This window comes from Dromiciops gliroides, chromosome 1 (genome assembly GCF_019393635.1).
Source record: "Dromiciops gliroides isolate mDroGli1 chromosome 1, mDroGli1.pri, whole genome shotgun sequence".
In the NCBI taxonomy this organism is placed as follows: Eukaryota; Metazoa; Chordata; class Mammalia; order Microbiotheria; family Microbiotheriidae; genus Dromiciops; species Dromiciops gliroides.
The window spans coordinates 222,965,441-222,984,193 of NC_057861.1; the positions used below are offsets into that span (position 1 = coordinate 222,965,441).

Consider the following 18,753-nt stretch of genomic DNA (forward strand, 5'->3'; position numbering starts at 1 on the left):
GCCTTAGACATTTGATAGCTGTGTGACATTGGGCAAGTCACTTAACCTCAATTTCCTCATCTGTAAAATGGGGATAATAATAGCATCTATCTCACAGGGTTATTTTGAGGATCAAATGAGACAATATTTATAAAACTAGCTCATTGACACATAGTAGGCACTATAGAAATGCTAGCTATTATTATTTGGTTTGGGGGGGTTTTTTTGTTTGTTTTTTTGTGAGGCAATGGGGGTTAAGTGATTTTCCCAGGGTCACACAGCCAGTAAGTGTCAAATGTCTAAGGCCGGATTTGAACTCAGGAATTCCTGAATCCAGGGCCAGTGCTTTATCCATTGCGCCACCTAGCTGCCCCTGCTATTATTATTATTAATTGATTTGCCCAAAGTCCCATAGGTAACAACAGACAGAATCAGGATTCAAACTCAGGTCTCTGGATTCCAAGCCCAGCACTCTTTCTACCATGCCATGTTGCCTTCCTTGTTGCTGTTGTTGGTGGTGGTGTTGTTGTTGTCATATATATCCTCCACTAAAGTAATACACTGATGACTCATTCCAGTGTAAAGGTGACCCTACAAAGTCTTGAGTTCAAGGCCTTCCTCTAATATATACAGGCTGTGGGAGTCTGAAAAAGTCATTTAACCTGTCATTGCCCCCAGACAGTAAATTGCAGAATTGTTGCTGATTTACATTGATAAAGGGAATTCTTGGGGGCAGCTAGGTGGTGCAGTGGATAAAGCTCTGGACCTGGATTCAGGAGGACCAGAGTTCAAATCTAGCCACAGACACTTGGCACTTACTAGTTTAGCTGTGTGACCCTAGGCAAGTCACTTAACCCCCATTGCCCCACATAGATAGATAGATGAATGGATGGATGGATGGATGGATGGATGGATGGATGGATGGATGGATGGATGGATGGATATGTAAGGAATTAATTGTGATTTGGGGTTTTCATAACCCTATGTTTGCTTTATTATGGTCAGACTGAAAAAAATGTAAACTTAAAAGCCTAAGAGAATATGGGTGTGTACTTTGGGAGGTAATTGAACAAACAAGAGGAACTCTGACCACAGGGAACATTTATTTGAAACTATGTAACTAAACCTCCCTCTGAAAGCTTTCCCACATCCACATGGGTCTGGCTAGATTATAATGGGGACAGTCCATGTGGGTGTGATGAGCCAATCGGAGACTCAGCATGGCTAGGTACCACCCCTCCCCTTCCTGTGGAAAAGTCAGTTAGATTCAGTTGAGATTCAGTTAGGGGGAGTAAGAAGGAGTTAGAAAAAAAGCAGTTTGAGAGGGTTCTGAGGGAGATGGGAAGGAAGGCAGACATGTAGAGGAGCTGCTGGTGTTTGACCTTCAGACAAAAACAGAAGAGACTACACAGCTGATTCTCCTTAAAGCTGCAGATTTCAGGTGTGGTGAGTTTGTTTTGTTTTTGAGACAAAGCTCTCTCTCTGGAGCTAGCTGGGCTGGAGGCAGATTCGGTGCCTGGGGCCTTTTTACCCCAAAGATTTATACATTGTTTCTAGTTCTATTAATCTCACTTCTGTGATTCAGATAGTGTTTTAAACTTGTTCCTATTAATAAACCCGTTTTGTTTTTTGAGAACTACTTTTTTTTTTAAGTGAGGCAATTGGGGTTAAGTGACTTGCCCAGGGTCACACAGCTAGTAAGTGTTAAGTGTCTGAGGCTGGATTTGAACTCAGGTACTCCTGACTCCAGGGCCGGTGCTCTATCCACTGCGCCATCTAGCTGCCCCCTGTTTTGTTTTTTGAAAGAGGCTGTTTCTTTTCTTACCTCAATATTAAGGTGAGCCACCCAATTAACTTTTCCATTACTAAATTTTGGCCCTTACAGATAGATAGATAGATAGATAGATAGATAGATAGATAGATAGATAGATAGATAGATAGATAGATAGATAGATAGATAGATAGATAGATAGATAGATAGATAGATAGATAGATAGATAATGAAGGGAATTCTTCACTGAAAGTTCTCTACATCAATGAAATCACACAACAGAATGTGTGTGTGTGTGTGTATGTGTGTGTGTGTGTGTGTTTTAATGTGAAGACAAGCCCATTTCTTCACCTGACTTCTGGGGTTATGTGCCCAGTAGTTGATAACTGTTCTGGGTCTAAGGAAACAGACTCTTTGTGTCTAGTTCAGTGAACTGAGGGGGATTAAGCTTCACCTATTTGGACTTTGACTTTGCTGCTCAGGGGGTCTCTCTCCCATTAGACCCTGATGTCATCATGGTAAAGCTCATTTTAATATGGACCACTCTCAAGTCATGTCAACCAATGGAGTTGAATGATGCTGACCAATTAGCTTTGATCAGTGTGTAGTGACACGCATCTATCAAAAGAGGATAAAAGGAAGGAACACACTAGGCTCCTGGCCCACACCATCTTGGAACACATTCTAGATCTGGTGAGCACTCCCCTCTAAGGACAGGGTAGGCTGTTAGGACATGTGCTCTCTCTCTCTCTCTCTCTCTCTCTCTCTCTCTCTTGGAAATATGGCGCCTGGGGGTTTTCGACTTGTGTTAACTGCCTCACGGTTAATATTCTTCTAATATTTAATATACTTTAATAATAAATGCTTACTGCCTAAACTGGTGCAATAGCCATTATTATAAGAATAGCCCTTAATATATAATTAGCAAATATTTTAGAAAACCCAGCCTAGCCCCCCAGGAATTTAACTAGAAACAGTTGGTGACCCAAAAATTTTAAATAATGAAATTTAAATAACTTCAGGCTAATTCGACCCCTGCTACACTTCTATAACAATGCTTATTTTGATTGCTCCTACCTGAAATCCTTTTACCCCTCCCCCTAGGATCTTTGGTACCCTTAAGGAGCTTAAGGGTTTCTCCCCTCTGCCATAGGCTCAAGCCTCTATTGATTGTGTTTCCCCAATTTTAGGGGTCCCCTGGATCTCAGTTCCATTTTAATCACTTAGCAGTAGGATTAGCTGTGACAAAGGAATATTTACTTCAAAGATATATCAAGAACAAACATACAACCCCCCTTCCATATGGGGAAGGGGGAGTAATTCCCCCCTTGTATCAACTGAGTCTCTGGGGAGGGAAGGGGATTAGATTCAAAGTTTAACTCAGTTCTATATAGCACACTCCTACCAAGTTGCAAGCCCAAAGCCCCGCTTGGGCACAAAGCCCTTTTATACTCCTGAGATATTTTTATCACTCTTGACTCTTTTGGGTTGCTATTAAGAATAAACGTATTTATTATCTCCTTAATAATAGCTTACATTTCCATGGAGTTAAAGGATCATGATGCTTCTTTACACAGATTATCTAGTTTGATCCTGATAACAAGCCAGAAAGGCAGACAATATTATCTCCATTTTATAAATAATGATACAAAGGCATAGAGAGATTCAGTGACTGGCCCAGGGTCACATGAGTAAGATGCTTCTGAGGCAGAATTTGAACCTAGATGTCATCTTCACTCCAAGTATAATTATTCTTTCCACTTATAGCACTTTTTTTTGGGGGGGGGGCAGGCAATTGGGATTAAGTGACTTGCCCAGGGTCACACAGCTAGTAAGTGTCAAGTGTCTGAGGCTGAATTTGAACTCAGGTCCTCCTGACTCCAGGGCTAGTGCTCTATCCACTGCACCACCTAGCTGCTCCAGCACTTTCTAATACTGTCTCCTTAACACTTCCCTCTCATTTCTCTTCAGCCAGCTTCCAGAGCTCTAAACAATTTTTCATCCTGTCTGTCTCTGTTCTGTGGCCTTTACTTCCCCTTTTCAAAATAATAATACATTTCTATAGACCTTCAAGACTTTCCTCACAATTGTCAGATAGTGGAAATATTACTGTCCCCATTTTCAAGGTGCAGAAACTGAGCTTCACAGAAGTGAAAATGACTTATCCAGAGTCACAGGGTAAGTCATTGTCAAGGCAGGATAGATAAAAAGGTAAATCACATAGCTGCATGTAAAGCCTTCTCCCAACTCATTTGCTTAGGGTCCTAGGAACAGATTTCCATGATGGACTGTGAGGAAAGAATAAGACAGACCTGGGGGAAATCCAGCCATAACTATGATATCTTGGTGTTGAGGGGACTTGCGACCTGGATGGGGAGGTGAGGAGGACTGGTTCACCTGAAGAATCAGAAGTCCATAGCAAGTCTTGTCAAATAAAAAGAGATTTATTAGGAGAGAGTAATATATGGCCAGAGACAGAATCCCTATGGAGACTGTCTCTCTGAGTAAGAGCAAAGCTGGTCTTTTTGTATGTTTACAAACAAAAACTGTCAAAGCAACTGGGAGGAGCAAAACAACTGGAGTTTGAATTGTACCCATCCATATCAATATGTCATCTTTGTTCCACATCCCTGAGGTGGGAGGCAGAGCTGCTTTTCCCTTGGGAAAATTTAAGGATTCATTGGGGGTTATGGTCTTTGTGTTTCTTGGGATCCCTTGTCCCACAACATTGGGAAGCTAAGATCTTGAGGATGTTCTCCACCAAGCATAGGCTGCTCAGCTTCTCATGGTTTTTCCTGCTTCCTTTAGTTGTTAGGATTCACTATCTCCTCAAAATAATGAGTGTATACATGCTGTTGTTCCAAGAGAATATAAGCTCCCTGAGGAGACTATTTTCATATCCCTAGTGCATAAGACAAAGTAGGAACTTCATAAATATTTAAGGAATTGAATGGTCCTTCCATTTAGTTCACCATAGACCATTTTTTTCTTCTGACAATTTTAAAACTATCTAATAATGTCCATAATGTTGTATGGTTACAAGTAATAGAAAATCGCTGACTGGCAAAGTCAAGAATCACCCAAACAACCATGGAGAAGTGTATAGTTGGCATGCACAAGCTGCTGCCCGTTACACATGAGATATTCTGCAGAAGAAACAACCTCAGAAAAACACGTGACCAGAAAAAAATAGAAGGGATGGTCCCATAGTAAGAATAAGGCATAACCATGGATTCCACTGGGATCCATGCAACAACAAGAGCACTAGAAAAAGACAGAGAGCATGTTGGGTGGACCCCCTATAGTAGATCTATAGGATGATATGGACAAGAATCTCCTAGGATGGGCTGGCATGGGTGAGTTGCAATCTGCATATTGGAGGGAATACTCACTCTAGGAGGTCTCAAATACATTAAAGCATTAACATAACAAAATAGGACAAATTATAAACAAGGTCACATGCGGTTGTAGGTAGAGGTCTATTTTTGGCCTCCCCACCTTCAATGTATAGCAGAATATAGTGAAGGGAGAAGAGGAAGGCCTGAATTCTCCTCATGCCTCTGACCCATGCTGGTTGTGTGAGTCCTGAGCAAGTCATAAAATGATTAGTTTAGAGCCGGAAGGGACCTTGGAGGCCATCAAATCCAAACAGATTAGGAAATGGTCTGAGAGAGATTAAGTGACTCACCTAGGGTCACACAGCTAATAAGTATCTGAGGCAGGATCTGAACTCAGATCTTCTCAGTTCTCTAGGCAATTTTCTAAGACTAAGTTGACCTGAATTGGTAGAAGGAGATGCCTTACCTGGGCATTCTTTATCCCAAGGATATCACAGCTCCACCTCTCTACCTCACTATGTCTCCATATCCCTAAAAAAGTAAATCTGGAAGAAATTTCTCTCCCTACAATTTTTTAACCTTTTTCTAACTTTAAATTCATTGAATAAATGATATGTCATCACCTCAAGCTCCAAAATGCCAATCCTCTCAATCTATTCCCTTCAGCTGAGAAAGCAAGTGAGAAATCCATCTCTCCTAACACCCTTTCCCCTCCAAATTGTCAGAAAATAATTATTAATAATTGATTTCTTGGGGAACACAGAGATCACTTTCTCAATCCTTTCTTCCCTTCCCCCTTTCCCCCTCTCCCCAAAGTAGAGTTCTCCTTGAGGAACTTCATCAAATCTCATCTGGAACAAACCCAAGGGAACAAAAGGAATGGAGCTAGATTCTTTTGTCTAGATCACTGAATGACTGATGAGATTAAACCACAGCTAGACTTTGCCTTGAGCAATTTGAGGGAGGGGTTTTGCATTCTTTTCCCTGATGTCATCTCTACAATTCATTATAATATAGACCACCTTTAAATCATGATCAATGTCTAATGACCCACCTCTATCAAAAGAGGATTTAAAAAGCCCTTGGAAGATGCCACAGAGGATTTCTGGGGCATCATCTGGGTGTCTCTTGGTTCTCTGAGACCACAGGGTCTCTGTTTCTCTAGCTTGCTCTCTCTCTCTCTCTCTCTCTCTCTCTCTCTCTCTCTCTCTCTCTCTCTCTCTCTCACCCCACCCCCCTCAGTCTCCTAGAGACCACATGAGTCTCTTGAGGGCTTTTCTCCTGTTCATGCTAACTGCAATGCTGAAGCTCTCTCTCTGCCTTCTCTACCACATGGCCCAAGACCATAAGAAATTAGGGAGATGTGGTAAATCTTTTACTGGTATAATATTGATAAATTAACATATACTTACCCCCAAATGGTGTCTATAGTAATTCTTTTCAATGCAACAAAATCATCCCTGCATAGCGATTACCTAAAAGATCTTACAAATTTTCCTTTGGCAGTTGGTAGAGAATTATAGATTTCATTTGTGGAAGTCTCTACTTCCACCAATGTGGCTACCTACTATTCATAACCATTTGATTACAGAGAGAGGTACAGTTTACAGATGAGGAAATTGAGTTGAGGTATCTTAGCTCTGATCCCCTGTCCCATGGCCCACAGAGGACAGTTTAGAGAACAGAAGAGCTGTTGTCATAGCTTTAGTCCCTGGCTTTCTAAGCTAAACCATATCTGAGAAGATTTAATGGGGGAGTGGGGGAGGAATAACATCTGGGAAGTTGGGGATTGGGAGGGCAAGTGGGAGAAGAGTAAAAAATTAGAAAAACAAAGTTTGGTCTCTGAAAACCACTTTCCAGCTCTGAAATGAAGGGAGTCTCGTTTTTCCTCTTTTATATCCCCAACCAGTTAAATATAAATCCATCTTGATTTATATTATGCTGCCCCTAATTGAATCATGTTCTTCATTTGTTCAGTTCATAAACAATGAGCCATCCTGGGCAAATCCCTGGGAACCCCTCCTACCATTTCAACTAAGTGCAGGTTCACAGTGAGAACTGGCTACACAGGAAGAAGGACTGGTAGACTGTTTCCAATGAAAACCATACAAGCTTTCTCTCAGGAGCATTTCATGTTCTCTGCATTTGTACCAAATCATACAGCTGCCAAATGCCAGCCTCTGGGGCTATGATTCATGATGTGGGGGCAGACAACTTATAGAGGAAATCAGAGTCGGCGGGCCTGGGCTCAACAGAAGATCCCCATGTTGCTATTGGGATTTCTGGCCTGTCAAATCAATTTAAAATGACATATTTGTGAAAAAGGTGAAGGCTTTCTCAGATCATCATCCTTTCCACAAAAAAGCAAAATCCCAGGATGCTGAAGCCAGAAGGGATCTTAGAAATCAGAAAGTGTAGGTCTTTGATTCTGCAGATGCCTTCAACTGTGGTGGGCTCTGACATTTCTATGAGTTAGCTGGCCTGACAATTGACAAATAATTATTGAATCTCATTTCAGTTGCTATTCATGCATACTCCTTACCCAGGGTTTTGTTGGGGTTTTGGGGTTTTTTTTGGCAGGGCAATGGGGGTTAAGTGACTTGCCCAGTGTCACACAGCTAGTATGTGTCAAGTGTCTGAGGTCGGATTTGAACTCAGGTCCTCCTGAATCCAGGGCCAGTGTTTTATCCACTGCGCCACCTAGCTGCCCCCTTACTCAGGGGTTCTTAACCTGGTATCCATGAACTTAAAAAAAAATAGTTGGAGCAGCTAGGTGGTGCAGTGGATAAAGCACCAGCCCTGGATTCAGGAGTACCTGAGTTCAAATCCGACCTCAGACACTTGATACATACTAGTTGTGTGACCCTGGGCAAGTCACTTAATGCCCATTGCCCCACCCCCCAAAAAAAGATAGTTGTATGAAAGGAGAGAAAGTTAGCACTCCCTTTGATAAGGATGGAAGAGGTCCTAGTGACCTTTACCAAAAAAATATATATGTGTGTGTGTGTGTGTGTGTGTGTGTGTGTGTGTGTGTGTATGTATATGCAGATCTTATCTATGGAGAGGAGAACAATTTATGACCAAATAAGAGATACAGAATATTATGAAATACAAAATGGATTGTTTTGATTACATTAAATTAAAAAGGTTTTATACAAACAGAAGCAACTCAGCCAAAATTAGAAGGGAAGCAGAAAGCTGGGAAACAATTTTTACAGACAGTGTTTCTGATAAAAGCCTCATTTCTAAAATATATTGGGAACTAAATAAAATTTATAAGAATTCAAATCATTCCCCAATTAAGAAATGGTTAAAGGATATGAACAGGCAGTTTTCAGATAAAGAAATCAAAGCTATCTATGGCCATATGAAAAAATGCTCTAAATCGCTATTGATTAGAGAAATGCAAATTAAAACAATACTGAGGTATCACCTCACACCTATCAGATTGGCTAATATGACCAAAAAGGAAAATAAAAAATGTTGAAGAAGCTGTGGAAAAATTGGAACACTAATACATTGTTGGTGAAGTTGTGAACTGACCCAACCATTCTGGAGAACAATTTGGAAGTATGCCCAAAGGGCTATGGGATTGTGCATACTCTTTGACCTAGTAATACCACTACTAGGTCTATATCCCAAAGAGATCATAGAAAATGGAAAAGGATCCACATATACAAAAATATTTATAGCAGCTCTCTTTCTGGGGACAAAGAATTGGAAATCGAGGGAATGCCCATCAATTGGGGAATGGCTGAACAAGTTGTAGTATATGAATGCAATGGAATACTATTGTGCTGTAAGAAATGATGAGCAGGCAGATTTCAGAAAAACCTGGAAGAATTTAAGTAGACTGATGCTGAGTAAAGTAAGCAGAACCAGGAGAACATTATACACAGTAACAGCAACATTGTGTGATGATCAACAGTGATAGACTTGGCTGTTCTCCGCAGTGCAATGACCCAAGGCAGTTCCAAAGAACTCATGATGCATAATGTTCTCCACATCCAGAAAAAAGAACAATGGGTTCTAAATGCAGATTGAACCATACTGTTTCTACTTTATTGGTGTGGTTTTTTTTTCTCATTTTCAAGGCTTTTCCCTTTTGTTCTGATTCTTCTTTCACAACGTGACTAATGCAGAAATGTGTGTAATGTGACTGTAAGTATAGAGATTGCTTTATGTCTTGGGGAGAGGGGAGAAAAATTTGAAACTAAAAATCTTAAGAAAACAAATGTTGAAAACTATTTTTACATGTAACTAGAAAATAATAAAATGCTTTTATGATTAAAAAAGACAAATATGTAGATAGATAGATAGATAGATAGATGATAGATAGATAGATAGATAGATAGATAGATAGATAGATAGATAGATAGATAGATAGATAGATAACTATATTATAATTGGTTTTCTTTGTAATGCTATTTTATGCATTTAAGAACATTATTCTGAGAAACGGTCAATAGGCTTCACAGATTGCCAAAGGGGTTTGTGATTAAAAAAAAAAAGTTAAGAACCCCTTCTCTATAGATATTGTAGCAGGTGGATGTCCAGATGTAGTCCTAGGTCCTCACTGCCATCCATGGGTGAGAATTTTGATATTTTTTAAAGGAAAACTAACATAAATCAATGTCAGAATAAGGTCCTTATTTCTAAGCAACAATAAAGACCCCCAGACAGTGCCTGGACTTTCATCCTTGACAGTATCTGCATGGCACAGAGCAGTTGAGTACCCTAGGTACCCAATTTATACTTGGGCATAATTAGACAATTTACTTAACATCTCTATATTGCTAAATAAATCAGCTCTGAAAAGCATATTGTTTGTGACTCCCTGGCTTGCTGACCTTATAGATAGGGTAAAAGAAGGAGACATCCCTTTACAAAACTCAGTAGCATGCATGAAACTTGCTAGAGGACCAAAAACTGAGTAAATTCATAAAAATTTAAGTCTTAAGATGTTAGATAAAGTAAAAACTGTCCATTTTATATTAAGCTATCTAAAGGTGAGTTTTCATGAGTTATTGTGAGTTCCATACAATTCTTATCACATGTGAGTGGTACAAGGAGTCTAGATTTAGACTGGATGACAGAAAAGGTATCTCTAAGATCTTTCCAGATGGCTATGAAGACTTTCAAAGATATTCTGCTTCCCTGAGATCAGAAGGGATTATTATTTGGGTTTCTTTAGGTGGCTCCCAGGGAAGCTGGGTGGCTCAATGGATTGAATGGTAGGCCTGAAGTCAGCAAGACTCATCTTCATGAGTTCAAATCTGACCTCAGACACTGACTAGCTGTGTGACCCTGGCCAAGTCACTTCACCCTGTTTGCCTCAGTTTCCTCATCTGTAAAATAAGCTGGTGAAGGAAATGGCAAGCCACTCCAGTGTCCTTGCCAAAAAAACCCTAAATGAGGCCATGAAGAGTTGGACATGACTGAAAATGAGTGAACAAAGATGGCTCCCACTATTGTTGTGGTTTCTAACCCATAAGCTAAAGCAGGAATTTGAAATTGCAGAATATCAGAATTGGATAGGACCTCCAACACCATCTAATCATTTGTCCCTGACTGAGCTGTATTTTAATCCCCACTGCAATATCTCTGGCAACTGATCATCCGACCTTCACCTGAAGGCTTCCACTGATGGAGAAGTGACCTCTAGTTCTTTGGCAGCTCTAGTTGTTGGGCAGATTTTCCTTGTGTCAACATGAAATCCACCTCTTATAAGTTCTACCCATTGATTCTGCTTCTACCCTGTGGGGTCAAAAAAGAAGTCTAATCCTCCTTTCACATGACAAATACTAGAATACTGAAGTCATGTCCTTCCTAAGACCTCTCCTCCATCCTATCCATCCCCGGTTCCTTCAGCCAACCCCCATTTAGCAGCACCTCCAGTCACCTCACAATCTCTGTCACCCTCAATCCTGAGGAAGAAGGAGTTTCCACCACTACCCCTACCCCCACCATCCCCGCCCAGGTGCTATGATACTTTGCTACTATTTGGAAAAAGCACCAACTGCCTTCAAAGCTCCTATTATTTCATGTCAATGTACCATCTTCCAGCACAATTGTGAGCCCAGGGTTTCTGTGGGTTCTCCATTTTCCATCTGATGTGGTTTTAGAGAATACAGCTAATCCTTAAAGAAAGTCTCTTATTGCAAACCACAACTCAAGGCTATTTTCCAGGAAGGATGGTAAAATCTGTTCTCTGCATCCTCCTCCTGCTTTAATGTTAAAACCCAGCTGGTTTAATTTGATCTATCTTCCTCTGGAGCCTCAATGACAAGGCCAAGAAGATGGGGAGTGTTCAAAAAAAAGAACTTTTTTCCCTAAACTTTTCTGGTAACCCACTTCCTTCAGTGATACTGCTCTGGCCATCTCTGACTTGCCCCTTGTGAGGAACTGACAAGATATGTTCCATGCAGACAGAATCCCAGGCCTGATTTTGGGGCTCATTAGCATAAGTATGCATGTACTTTCTCATTCCGATTTTGTGCATTTAAATTCTACTAAAAAGGGGGAGTATCACTTTTCAATAAAAGGAAATAAATAGGAACTTTGACCACTGATGGAACAACAGCTGAAAGTTATCACTTTTAATCTTCAAACTGACTTTGGATATTTGCTCTGGAAGACACATTTTCCCTGTAAAGTGGTTCCACTCTGTTTCCTGCAGCAAATGGGATGACTAAACCAGCAACATTTCCCAGTTTATTATTTGGTTTTCAGAACAATCACAGTGAGCAAGCTCAGTTTTGTTCTGCCTTCCAAACCTTATGTCTGTGTTCTATTTTATGAAACTGACCATTCATCCAGAGGCTTCATTCACAAGTAAAAGCTTCATCAGGTTTTATTAGGCCAATATATTATGTGGATCATGAGCCCCCTGTGTTCTCCCCTCAGTGGGACTCCTAGCAAACAGATGGAATCCCTGGAAGGCTCAAAGAGACTTGTTTGATTCCCTGGCATTCAGAGCATGGAAAATCTCTACATTCCCTGGCAATGCCACTTTCTAAAGGGAGCACCCATAATACATGACACAAGTTGCAGAGGTTTGGTTTGAAGGAACTGGCTCAGAGATTCTGGAATTTATCCTAGTCATTTCTGACATAGGGGTACAGAGAACTAGGAATTGGGCACACTAGCAGCTGCTGGCTGCTTCAGCAGCCTTTTATTTTATTTTATTTGGGGGGGGGCGGTTCTTGATCCATATTCAGAAATGGGGCCAAGCCTGGCAGTTTGAAAATGTAAATGTATAGAAAACTAGGCCTGGAGTCAAAAAGATCTGAGTTCAGATTTGGTCTCAAACACTTACTAGCTGTATGACCCTCTGCAAGTCACTTAACCTCTGTCTGCTTCAGTTTCCCCATGTGAAAAAATAAGGACAATAATAGCACCTACCTCTCACAGTTGTTGTGAAGATTGATGAGACAGCATTTATAAAGTGATTAATATATAACCTGGAATATAGTAAGTACTTAATAAATGCCCTTCCTATGACTAAGAGCTATGACTCAAATTTCCTAACCAACTATCTGCTTTAATAAGAAGAACTAACTTTTATATAATGTTTTAAGGTTGTTGCAAAGCACATAAGTTGTCTCTTTTGCTCCTCATGACAATCCTATGAGGGAAGTGGTATCATTACGTCCATTTTATAGAAGAGGAAACAAATACTGAAAGACGCAGGGTCACAGCCAGGAAACGGTTGAAGGAGGCTTCAAGCACAAGTCATTCTTGGCTCCAAATCCAACATTGTGCCACCCAGCAGTCTTTTTTTCTGCCTGAACTCCTCTGCTCACATTCTAAGGATAACAGAAAAACACAGTCTATTCATTAGAAAGTGGTTGTACTCTCTGCATAAAAACATACTCTCTTCCTTGAAGTCCCCACTCCCAACCCTTTCTTTTCCCTCCCCTCCTAAAAATTCATCATGACAGCACTCAGTTGCCTTGAGCACAAAAGTACTTAGTTTTAGCTTGTGAGAACAAAGAAGAGATATATTGGTTTTTACATATGAAATATGTAAATATTACTAGCAAATACTCTGTATTTGTGTTTATATTTTAAATATAATATAGGTACTTTTTTGTATTTTTAAATATATGTACATACACACACACACACATAAGACCTATTGCCAGTAACCTAATCACTAGGTTATTGGCAAGCCTTGAAACAAAGAAAAATACAAAATGTCCCTCACTCCTGAGCAGCTTCCTTTAAATGGAGCAGAGAGTCCTCAGAATTATATAGATTTTAGAAGGATTATAAACTCTACTTCCTGGCTATCTCCAAACCATGCTCCCCATTCTCCAGCCTTCATCCTCATCTCCTCCCCACCAGACTTTGAGAAATTTGGGCCCAGAACCACAACTGAAGGTATGCTGGCCGATGGTTGTTGACCATTTCTGAAATAATCAAATGTATGCATGACATACTTTTAAGTTAAATCTTCATTATTAACATTTTATTCATCACTTTCTTAAATCTAGGCAACGAACAAATCAATAAATCAGGCCCTGGTTTTTTAGGCTTTGTCTCTTTCCGAAGTATAAATGCTCATGCTCACATTTTAAGAATCGTCTTTCAGAAGCTAGTAAAAAGATGGTTCCTGGCCCTGCCCCTGGTATAGCTCTGATAAGTAAGTTTTTGACTTCTCTTTCCAGACCCAATCTCTCTATGCTACATAATGACCTTCCCTATACCATGCTACTGTTGGCATCACCCGCTTCTAGCCCCATTGATGTGTTGTCTTCCCCCATTAGCACATAAGCTCCTTGCAGGTAGGAACTATTTTAATTGCTCTTATTTGTATCCCTAGCACTTAGCACAGTCCCTGACATGTAACAAGTGTTTAATAAATGCTTTATCTATCTTGAAATACTAATTTAACTATTGAGATTCTAAATGAGAGAATAACCAATGTCAATAGACCATTGGAAAAAAATTAATCATATCAATAATAACATTCTTATTATATCTAGCTGGGACTAACCAAGCTTCTATTTACAACCCTGCCTGCCATCTTCTGGCATGCTGGTTGTTCTTCCATGAGATCATGCCCTGAAAGATTTAACCCTTTCAGCTCTGCAACTCCCACCCTAGCACTTGGGCTATTGTGATGAACTAGTGCCTCATATGGACCACTGTATCAACTCCAGCCATGCTTCACATTACATCCCAGCAATCTTCTTCCCCATCACGGCACATGCATTCTCTCCCCACCTCTCTGCCTCTGGAACCATAATTATATAAGTACTGCCATTACTAAGAAAAAGGTATATCAAAATACTTCTCCGTGACTCCACTCACCATACTTGTGGTTTTCCAAACCAAAACATCCCTCTTTGGTCAACACTCCCTTTTATGTGTTGTTTGTCCCTAATGATTTTGTATTTGAATCCCCAGTATTTATCAGAGTGGTTAGCATGTAGTAAAAATATGACATACTATTTCATTTGTTTATTCATCCAAATGAAACCAAGAGATATAAGGAAGCTATTATGAAATGTAAAGTTGGTTCATAAGTTCTTTTTGGAAAGCCAAATAGAGTCGGTGGTGGAGTTGGTTTTATCAGCCATTTTAAGACAATAAGAAACATTATTTGTGGCTACTGGTCATTTTGCTATTAAATGTATATGATGAACATAAAGTCAGTCAATGAAGCATGTATTAAATGGGTTTTTTGTGTGCCAGGAACAGTACTAAGTGTTGGAGAAAACAAAAACAAAAGAGCAAAAGATCTTTATGAAAATAACCTCACTTTATACACCAACATCTGTTGCATGGGAAGATAGAAAAGAATTTCCAAATCAATCAATATAGATCTTAATACTCAGTGATTTCAGTGCAAAGGGAGACATAGAGGAGAATGGCAAAAAGTATATTGGAAAACTGGATATGGTACCAAGAAATGAAGTTGGCCAAAGGCTTGTAGACTACACAAGAACTTTATGTCTGTTATAGATCAAGAAGGTACTAGATATGACACGTTCTGAACAAAATCACAATAAAATGAAATTGACCACATCTTAACAGACAAGATCAACATGAATGCAAGATCAGAGGATAGGGAAAAGATTAGAAGTATCAGCATGCATATGACCTATTCCAGCAATCTATTGATATCCCCCAAAAAAACTGCAGAATAAAGGAAAAGAGAACAATATTAAGTATTAGCAAGGCAATGATCCAATATAACCCTGAAGAACTTATGAAGATTGCAGCCCATCTGCAGAGAAAGAACTGATAGTATCTGAAAACAGATGGAAACACATTTAAATTATTTTTTTCTTTTCCTCTTTGACAATTCCTTAATCTGAAGTTTTGGATTTTTTGACTGTTTGCTCTCACAACTAGCTAATATGGGAATTTTTCCATGACTACTCAAGTATCACCAATTCTTGCAGAAGTTCAGTCAATGAAAACAATTACCACAAGGAAGAGGACAAAAGAATTTTTAAAACCACCCGAGCTAGCCTACACTTGCTCTTCTTATCAAGGCAAATAGACATAGCAGTCGCAGGCAACACTAATTTAGAATATGAACCCATTTGCAACATTATAGTATGTCTCTTAAGAATGGGGGAAGCTATGTGGCACAGTGGATAGAGCACCAGCCCTGGAGTCAGGAGGACCTGAGTTCAAATCCAGCCTCAGATACTTACTAGCTGTATGTCCCTGGGAAAATCACAATCCCAACTGCCTTCAACAGCCAGGGTCATCTCTAGTCATCCTGACATATATCTTGCCACTGGACCCAAATGTCTCTGGAGGAGAAAGTGATGTTGGTGACCTTGCACAGCCCTTCCTTACTTAAATCTAATTCAGTGCAAGTCATGACATGACCCCGATGTCACCATCCTCTTGAGAATGAAGGACAAGCAGCAACAATCTCCTCTTTTAGATATCTCAAGAATAGATCCCTCAATGCCCTCAAGATAGAATTGTCTCCAAGACAACTCCATGTGTACTTGGTCTGGACCAGCTGCTTTTCCTGTCTTTGTTTCCTTTAGGGACTTTGCAATTTCCTTATACAACACATTCAGGACTGAGATGTTGGAGTCCAAATATGGTGGTTCCATTGTCATCGATGAAGGTCATTAATGATGAAGAAAATAGTTTATTATAGAAATGTTGACAGATCTTTTCCATTTATGTGTGTCCTTGTAGTTTCATTTTTTAAATGCTCTTGGGGTAATCTGGCAGAATTAGGTCTACTGTCAGGCTTAAAAAAGAAGATAAATGATCAGGGCATGGGGGAACAATCACAAAGTGTATTGCCACTGGGGGGAAATGGAAATCAAAAATACAAATAACTGACAGGCTTATTCTATTGATGAAAAATCCTTATGACAATCACCTATCCACATAATGATGAAAATCTGAGATATTTGCAAGCAGACTTTTGCTAACAATAAACTGCATGTGTTCTCTATATAGAGTAATGAAACAATATACACAGCAAAATCTTATATTTGCTCTGCTTTTACACAAATGACAAAAAGTGAACCAAATAAAAGATTTTACAGTGTTTAGTGTTTGTTTACTATTGTTTTAAAAGCATTTGATTCAATAGAGCAAAAAGCAATGCTGAACACTTTCCTCCAACAAGGATTTCTCCTTATATGTTGAAAATACTTCAAATTGATTGCCAGATCCAACAATAGAGAATTCTGTTAAACGATCTACTGATTATCAAGATCAAGGATGGCACCAAACAAGATTGTTCTTATTTGCCAACTTCTATTGCAGGGGATGAGAAGATAAAGGAACAATTTAAAGAACCCAGGAAAGCCTACAGATTTCCTACAGATGGTGAGAATCCCAGATGCTCCTCTTTTCAAATGACATTGTGTTGATTGCATCAAGCATGGGAATGCTATAGAACCTCCTGTAGAAACCCACAAACAATCAGGAGAATTCAACCAAACAATCCACACTGGAAAAAACAAGTAGATGAAGATTTCCTTTTGTCTAGAATATGATAAACACTTGGATGAACAAACCAATGAGCCAGTCCACCACTACATATATATCTTGGAAGCACATTGAGGACAATGAGCTGAGCCCAGAATTATACAGTAAGAAGTGGGAGAGGGGGCAGCTAGTTGGTGCAGTGGATAGAGCACTGGCCCTGGAGTCAGGAGGACCTGAGTTCAAATTCAGCTTCAGACACTTGACACTTACTAGCTGTGTGATCCTGGGCAAGTCACTTAACCCCAATTGCCTCACAAAAAAAAAAGAAGTGAGAGGGCTAGATTATATTTAAGAACCTGTGCAACATATTCAAGGACCCCAAATTTCTCCACTAAACAAAGATTCATCTTTATAATACCAATATTCTTCCTTAGATGAATGTGAGTAAAAAATCATGAAACACTATGATCTCTAAGTCCTCAAAATTACAAGTGGCCTAAAGAATTAGTAGAGAAATAACACTTGACAGAGGTTACCTCATTTGAACCTTACAACAGCCTTGTGAGATAGGTATTGTTATTATCCCATTGTGAGGATGAGGAAACTGAGACTGGGAAATTAAGTGTAACCAGATAAAAGATTTTATAGTGTTTAGTGTTTGTTTACTATTGTTTTAAAAGCATTTGATTCAATAGAGCAAAAAACAATGTTAAACACTTTTCTCCAATAAGGATTTTCTCCTTACATGTTGAAAATACTCCAAATTGATTGCCAGATCCAACAATAGAGAATTCTGTTAAACAATCTACTGATTATCCAGGGACACTGTAAGGGAAGTACTTTCTATAAAGTGCTATGTGAGCATTTAATATTGTTATAGTATCCCACACTCAGGCATTTGCAATGGGGTACTCATCCCAAAGAACCCAACATACTAGGCCAGTCTCATTTTATGTACTGTTTGATACAAAGGTGGTATTTCCATTCTCCCTTACCTCTGGGGCCTGGCAGGTAAAGCTGATTACATCTTAGGTGCCCAGTTCCGTAGTATCTTTCCAATACATGCACCTTTAGGGTGAATTTATATAGCACAGTGAGAAGTGGGATTTGGCAATGATGTGGAAGCAATTCTCTAGGCTTATAAGTAGCAAAGCAGGTGATTATATGTATTGGTCAAGGGAATTTTCTCATCAGGAGATCTCTATACAGATGAAACCATAGGTCTTATTTTTTTTTAAAGTGGAAGAACATAGGGTTTTCTGTTCTCTGTTCTTGGATCTTAAAACTACTCAATGTATAGTTTTAAGATTTTGCAACTGCACTAAGCTTTTTTGGGACACCCTGTATAAACCCTGCTTCTCTTTGGCACTTACATTGGTATAGAAGAAAGTAGAGGTGGACATAGCAGGGTAGACAGTGCCATTTGTCAGAACGGTCCCCTCTCTTTACTTCTCTCATGGTCACAATAAAGAATCAAACAGGGGCAGCTAGGTGGCACAGTGGATAGAGCACCAGCCCTGGAGTCAGGAGTACCTGAGTTCAAATCTGAGCTCAGACACTTAACACTTAATAGCTGTATGACCCTGGGCAAGTCACTTAACCCCAACTGCCTCACTAAAAAAAAAAAAAATCAAACAGGAGGGGCAGCTAGTTGGCACAGTGGATAAAGCACCAGCCCTGGATTCAGGAGGATCTGAGTCCAAATCTGGCTTCAGACACTTGACACTTACTAGTTGTATG

The 18,753-nt window shown here is 39.7% G+C and overlaps 2 pseudogenes; both read left to right on the forward strand.

Moving 5' to 3' along the window:
• The window catches only part of LOC122747555, a 165,045-nt pseudogene that overhangs the window by 102,036 nt on the left and 44,256 nt on the right, over nt 1–18,753 (forward strand).
• Nucleotides 8,000–8,084, forward strand: LOC122737839 (annotated as a pseudogene).